Here is a 7,716-nt window from a genome sequence, read left to right on the forward strand (position 1 = left end):
GGGCGGCGGCGTCGTCGCCTCACGGAGCCGGAAGCGACGAGCGGCGGCGGCGGGCTGGTGGGTGACCGAGGACTGAGGCGGGGAAGGCGGCGGCGGGGAGGCTGGCGGGAAAAGGGCCGAGCCCTGGGAAAGGTGGTAGGGAAACTCTGGCGCTGTTCGTCCTCCCGCTGCCTGCTCGCGCAGCCCGAGCCCTTACAGTTCTTGGCGATGCCCGCGCTGTCGCCTGACCCCTTTCCCACTCCCCTGCCGGCAGCCCTCCGCTCGCTTTGCAGGGAGCGTGCGCGCTGCGTGCCAGTCCCGCTGCTCTGCCCGAGCGCTGCGCAATCACACCGCTTCTCCTTGCCCCGGGGAACCGCGGTCCTGCGTGCTGTACGGCGCCAACTAGCTGGCTGACTGCAGTATAGGAAGTTTCGCACGAATGTGCGTAAGAACTTCTTCACGGTGAGGGTGACGGAGCACTGGAACAGGCTGCCCAGAGAGGTTGTGGAGTCTCCTTCTCTGGAGATATTCAAGTCTCGCCTGGACGCCTACCTGTGCGACCTGGTGTAGAGAACCTGCTTTGGCAGGGGGGTTGGTCTCGATGATCTCTAGAGGTCCCTTCCAACCCCTACAATTCTGTGATTCTGTGACTGAACGACTGGCTGACTGACTGACGCGAGGCAGAGTTGGCGCCAGTCCCCCCTCCCCCCGTGCACCGCTGCCGCGGCGGGCTGTGCTCTGTGAATGTCTCCGGTGTGTAGAACGTCCATCTAATTTCCTTTCCCAAAGCACTGTCCTCAGCGCTGTCATCTCCTCAGGGTCGCTCTGCTGCTCGCCTCTCGGTGGCTAATTTGCCAGAGATCCTTGTCACGCCAGCATCTCTTTAAAGCTGTGAAGGAGACGTCTCACGAGGGTAGCGCAGGGTGCAGCAGTGCTGCTCCTGGGGCTGTTGTGTCAGGTTGGAAGATCAGTATGACCCTGTGCACTGCTGTCAGTAGCATTACATCTCTGTTGCTCTCAGTTGCCAATGGAGGTTTGCTGTTCGAGTTTGCAGAGAAAGAAGCTGGCTTTCAGGCAGTTAGGGTTGCATCTGGTGAAAGCCTGGCATTCTGTTTTATCTGCTGCTTTCTTGAGCATTTTGATTGTTGCCAGCGGTCTGACTATGCCTGGTTCACCCCTGGCTTTCTGTTTGTCACCTTAATCGTGGTGGTTGTTTGTGATTCCACATACTTGTGTGTTTTTATATGAGGGTAGCTGAAGTTGCATTGGCACTGAGTAATTCAGGTCCTCTATTAGAACTGAGTCAATAAATAAATATATATATGTCTTTTTTAGCATGTTAGGAAATGTATATCCCATTTCTGTATTTGTGTTTCTCTTGACACCTATCTTCATGAAATCCATAAACTAAAGGAGTGTGACTAGAGTTAGTGGCAGATAAAGAAATGATTATCATGGGTTTTCTTTCTTCTTCTCTTGTACAAACCTTTATTAGGCCAGAAGCTTTTAAATTCTTTTGATGTCACAGGGAAATCTTTTTAACATATGCATTCTTACTCTGAATTAGTTGGTTTCCTGTTATAAGTGAGTCATACAGGGCTGTGAACACGTTACTCATTTTGTTGCTGATTTAGTGGTCGATCACAGCAAATGCTCATATAGATGAGAGAACTGCTCTGATGCCCTCTTGTTTTCTCTTTCTGTGGGTTCTACAGCTTAGACAGCTGGATTTGAAATTATTCTGGTTCTTTCTTTGAAATCAGTCTTTGTATCTTTTCTGACCTCATTTCATCATTTATCTAAGTACCAGTATTTTCATCACAGTTCTGCTTCGCTGTGTTCCCAAGCGTCTTTTTTTTTTTTTTAATCATTAAATTATCTTTCTTCTCATGTTACTTGTGAACATGCATGAGAATGGTAAAAAGTAGTGCTAAATAGGTTAGGATCCTTACATATACAAAAATCCTATTGGATGTAATGTATTGGTTTGGCTCAAAGGTCTCCCATACCTCTTGTCAAAGCAGACTGACAAAGTGTACCAGGAACACATTAACCCCCATGTGCAGCTCTGTAACTCATCATTGCCCAGGGCTGTGTTTGTTCTCAGAGCCTCACATAAAGACAAAATATTTCTTATAATCTCACAGAATTGCTATAGTTCACAGTTTACTACTTGCTAATGACTGAAGCAGTGCCAAAAGAGTTATTTTTTCAACTACCAACAATTGAGACTGGAGAAAGGAAAAATTACGTCCCTTTTTCTGTTGAGGGGGAAACATGAGGAGAAGGGAATTGCATATTCCCTCCAAGGGAGATTTTTATCTCAAGGCAGTGAATTCAATTTTCAGGTCTCCTATAGAAATAAAATTAAACCCATCTGGAAAGAGGAAAGTAGTGTGCTATGTTGGAGGCATTACTGCAAGGAATGTGGCACTCTCTGAATAGTGGGTGTGTTGTCTCTGATTTTGTGCTGACAGCTTTTTAAAAGCAAAGATGTCATGTGTTTTTCTCTCTAATTCATGTGACCGCACATCCAAATCCCCAAACATTAAACGTGTTTTTTTTTACTCTGAAATTCAATTTGTGCCGAAATTGGTTGTTCTCAGCTTTTGTGAAATGAAGCCTCGTCTTATCTACGAGTAGTAAGACTCAGCCTGACTCTGCAAGTGCTTAAACTGTGCTCTTATCTTCAAGAGCACGCGTGTGTTTTCATTCAGCTCGGTGTTTCTTTGTTCTGTTTTTAACATGTAATTCAGGAAACTTCACGTCTGTGTTTCATATTGCTGGAGAGATTTATGTTCACTTTTGAAGTACCACAGTTGATAAAATTCTGAAGAGAGCAAAGATCACGGATATCTCAGTGCTGCCCATCCTTTTCCTATATATATGCCTCACTTTATATGCCTCTGCTTTTTGTCTCTTTTTTCTTTTTTTTTTAAGCTCTTATTTAAAGTTAATCTTTGTGTTGAGGATAGAGACTGAAAAAAGGAAAGTCGTTGATGCAGACCTGAGGGCATTACAGGTTTACAGGAAACAAAAAATGGCATACTTAGAGCGACAGGGGAAAAAATCCAGGCTGTGAAAGTGCTTGTAAAGCTAATTTGGCTATATCAAATTGTATTTACTATTCATTTTTCTCTGAATTGAAATACCTCCAGTCTGTTTGTGTGTTTGTTTTGAAGCACCGATGTTTATATTATATGTGCAGGATTTAAAAGCTGATAAGCTCATATTTTCCTGCACAACGCTATTGTGTAGATGTACGCACTTAGTAAGACGCTTTACTTTGTGTGAGCAATAGTGAAAGGAGATCACTGTTTGGAAGAGCTGAAAACTGTAAAATAATGCAGATGTGAGAGAGGAAAAAGAAGGGAATGGAGCAACTGCAGCTCTGGCACCTTGGAGCGGCTGCCTGCAATCGGAGTCTCTACCAAAGCTACCTGTGAGATTTTACACATCGAGTTGATTTCACTTCTTGTTGCACAAGTGCTTGGGAAGAAGGTAAAATTGCATTTTAAAACTGTTCCACAACTGCCTCTCCTTCATACATCACTGGAGCAGAAACCTGACTCCTGAGCACTGCAGCACAGGTTTTTACCGCTTGAGCTATGGGACTGACAGCCCTAATTGGTAGCAGGAGAAGACTTATTCCCTAAGGGCTAAAAAAAGGAATATGCTGCTGGCGCCATGTGTTGAGCCTGGGTGTGGGGGAAAGGAGGCAATTAGGGGGTTTCTGCTGTGTAATCTCCATAGGACTGGAATACCAGTATTTCACGCGCTAAGGTAAGGAAATGCGCAAAGAAGAATAAAGTGCACATAAGTAACATTCATTTTTTGTACGACTGCATACCTGAGGCTGGTTGGCTTGGGGTATTCTTGCATGCATCAGTGTGGTTTATTTGACTGATAGAAATTCCACTGCGTCAGCATAAGCCAGCAGTAGCTGGCCGGCCTCTGGGCTGCTCTGAGTTTCATTCAGAGGTATCACTCCACGCTTTGAATCATTGCTGGTTTTGACCACATTCTATTTATATACCGTTATTGAAAGCCAATGCTTACGCTTCATAAAGGACTCCGTATGCACTGCTCCGTGGATGGATTTGATATGCTTGTAACAGCGGAGCGGGGGGCAGTTCATACGTGGTGAATAGTCAGGGCTGGTTGTGAAGAAAATTACTGCAGGTCACTGGGCAGGGCACAGTGAGTCTTGCTTATGGGATCACAAATACTTGGGTGGGAAGGGAGGAATTTAGGCAAATAATTAATCCTTTTTTAAAATTTTTGAATATAAATACTAGCACTGTAGTTTCCTATATTTCACTCATAATGATTCTTTTTTATTTACATTTAGTGTAAAATAATATTATCACTAGAGTATACCTCTTTTCTTTAGACTTGACTCTTCCTGGGTGTATATATTAGGATTTATATATTGCTATTGGATTGTCAGCCCCTTCTCTATGCGTATCTTCAAAATAAGTCAGGATTCAGTTCCTCAAACTCTGCTTTGGACTCAAAATTGCATTATTTGACTTTACCAATTTTGTATTGGTATTTCAGTAGAGAAAAGCTTTATGCACCTCTCTTTACCTTCACTTCTATTTGATGCAGCACTGCTTAGCCAGTCCATTCACATGCTGCTGTGTGGCTCCGCGTTGCCCAGGGTGCCACTTTGGCACTCAGGCACTTCTCAGGGAACTGGAGGTGAGCAGATGTTGGGCTGGTGGCTGCTGGGCGGTGCTGCTTTCCTCTTCCATTGCAACAGCTCTGTAGATGGGAGCTGCTGTTGCTGGAGGAGACAGTGAGAGTTGGTTGCTGTGTTTGGTAGCGCATGTTGTGTAGAAAATAGAAAGTGATGCTGTACTGATAGTCCACTAAGTAAGCCAAACCTGTAAGTACATACTTCATGTGGTTCTGTTGTTCAGTTTTTGCTAGAGTGGGACTTGTTAATGAAGCTTTTCTTATAACTTTTCGTTCTATTTATTTATTTTAAGGAATGATCCTTCCTTGATTCTACATCTTAAATGTTCAGAATAATTAGATAATTTATGTAGGATGGTTTTTGGTTTATCCAAGTATATGGTGTGCTTCGTAGCTGGCCCATCTGGCTATCTTCTGACTAATGCTTGTGAGGCTTTTCCAGATGAGTTTGTCCTCTTTAAGCTATTAAAATTGCTTCAAATCTTTCTTTCCTGAGATACTGAGCACAATCATTTACAGCTGCCATTATCCCATTAATGTTATGCTTTACCTGTTTTGTTCCAGCTCATGTGAAGTCGTAGTTACAGTCTGTTTGGAAGGTTCTTTCACTGAATGGCTTATTGTTATAAAGAAGCTGTTTGATTGTGTTGTGCTTTCTTTTAGGGGAATATTCCCAAGTATTAAGCTGTATGTAAGGGTATGAACTGGAAAAATGAAAATGGATGCTATGCTATTATTGTATATGTTTTTATTTTTTATTTGTGCTTTTGTAATTGATGCACAGACACTTAGTATAGTGTACTTTGCTTAATTCAAGTACTGCTACATTGTAGAACTAAATTTCCTGTAGGATCATGTTTTGGGCTTTAGGGTTTAAAACCTTGAGAACTAACTCTGGTGGGAAAATTTGTGTAACAACAATTCAAAAACGCAAAAGAATATGGAAAGGTGCTTAATAAATGCTAAAGAGAATTTTCTTCTTTCGTTTTCCATTGGAAAGATAAGTTGTTTGTCTGTTTTAAATGGTTTTATTCCATTCTTCACAAAAAACCCTTTAGTAATTTAAACTTTTTGCTTATTGAAGTCAATTGCTACACCAACAGGAACTCTATCTGACATGCTAATGCCTGATATTTCAAATCTGGTAATAAAGATCTAACTGTAATATCATGCATTTGGTATTTGGGGTGGTATGAACCTTTTATGCTAAATTCTGCTGTCTTGTATTTAACATAAATTCTCTTCATTTTAGATAACAAGCTAGAAGAAGAGAAAAAGAGACTATGTTCAGCTTCTTCCGAAAAGGTCAAGATTCAAAGAAAATTACAGTGCAAGAGAGAGAAGCAGATGGATTTGTTATTGTGGGTAAGTGATGCTTCTGTATATAATGATTCTTGTCATCTTTGAATGTAAAAAGGTCTTTGAGATGCTTAGACTAAGAGAAAAGAGTTAAAAGAAGCCATAACAAAAGAATTCTTGCTTTTCCACAAGTAAGCCTACACTATTACAGACTAAATAGCTAAAGCTTTATTTCTTCACATTGTTTTTTTTGAATAGGTACAAACTCTTCTTCAAGATTGTGGAAGATACAATTTCTTATTTTCCCCTCATGTTTTAAACAATGAAACATTATTTCTTCTCAGAACAAGAAATCGCAGAGTTACCGCTTCTAACTTTATGGTTAGAGTTGCAGAGAGAATATCTTGTTACAGCTGTAAGCTTCCCTCCTTCTAATGTTATCCCCAAAGTCTTTTCATACTAGAAGGCAAGATGTGTCTGTGTATTGCCAGTCACACAGTGAATGTAATGTTCTGATTCAGAATATGACTTTTGATTAGTTTGATGAAAACTGAACAGTTTAGGATTTTCAAAGTCTTTCTGTTATTCAAAACTTAATCTGAAGTGTACTTGCCTGTGGCCAGGCTAAATCTACACCATTAAGTAAGTTCTGTCACAGTTCTGTAGGATGGCTCAAGCACACAGGAGAAACAGAATTTATTGCTGTAGTGCTGTAACTGATCCTTTTCTTCTTCCTCTTCTGAAAATTTGTATTTTTCTCCTTGTAAAACTGTCATCATCAGTGTTCAATTTCTGTTGCTCTGATTAACTGAGTTCTTTTCAGGAATCTTATAGGAATCTATGTAAGTGGTATTTGAGCATTCTGAAGTGAGGAAAGCCTCTGAGTTATCAAAATCTAACTATCTGAGCTAACTCTGAGCTATCAAAATCTAAACAAATATAAAAAAACTAACAAAATCTATCTTAGGATAACTTACTCATGTTCTTAAAACAAATAGCCACAACTAGCTACCAGTTGTTAAAATAGATCCAGTTTCACGTATATAATAGTTGTCTTCCACTGGATTTTCTTCATATGGACTTGTCTACTCACCTTGGTTTTGATGACTACATTAAATAATTCCAGCACTTGCATCGTGGAAGGGTTAAAGGAGAGACCACAATCATCTCCCCAAAAGCTTGGAGACCAGAGTTTCAAATTCTGCAACAGAAAGAGAGCTCTGCACATAAAGGTTGCTTATCTACCACAACTGTTCACCCCAGTTCTGTATTTAACTTGGCTTCATTCCTTTTTCTTGAAATACTGTCTGTGACTATTTAAACTTTATTCCTATAAATCCGTATTAAAGTAATCTCTTAAACATAAACTGAAGAATTATCAAGTATACTTGAGTCTTCCGTTATTTCTATTTACTATTTTTTTTCTTTTCTTGAATAGCAGTTAATTTTGCAGGCTGTGATGAGATAGCATATTGTCTTTTCATCTGAACTTTTACTTGGCAGAATTACTGCCTGTCTTGTCAGTGAAGCATATCGCTGTCCTGCTGGTCAGAAGCAGTTGCAGAATTATAGGTTAGTACCTAAGTAGATACTTAAGTAGAAGTTTTGTCTAGGAATAGTTATTTTCCTACTTTGTTTTTTACTGCTTGGATGGGAGGTATTGAAACTTTTCAAAATGAGATGTAAAGCATTCTGGAACATTAGTACTGAAGTCTAGCAATCTTAGTAGTAATTATA

The 7,716-nt window shown here is 40.6% G+C and overlaps 1 long non-coding RNA gene across 2 annotated transcripts; it reads left to right on the forward strand.

The window, feature by feature from the left end:
• LOC116216738 lies at nucleotides 1-7,335 on the forward strand. 2 transcript variants are annotated; one of them, XR_004160095.1, is made up of 3 exons: nucleotides 1-57; nucleotides 5,933-6,045; nucleotides 7,106-7,335. It is a non-coding gene; the product is annotated as an uncharacterized LOC116216738 (long non-coding RNA). The 2 variants fall into 2 exon arrangements; XR_004160096.1 differs by lacking the exon at nucleotides 7,106-7,335 and adding an exon at nucleotides 6,238-7,099.
• Nucleotides 7,336-7,716: the final 381 nt, after the last annotated feature.

Source organism: Meleagris gallopavo, chromosome 6 (assembly GCF_000146605.3).
Source record: "Meleagris gallopavo isolate NT-WF06-2002-E0010 breed Aviagen turkey brand Nicholas breeding stock chromosome 6, Turkey_5.1, whole genome shotgun sequence".
Lineage (NCBI taxonomy): Eukaryota > Metazoa > Chordata > Aves > Galliformes > Phasianidae > Meleagris > Meleagris gallopavo.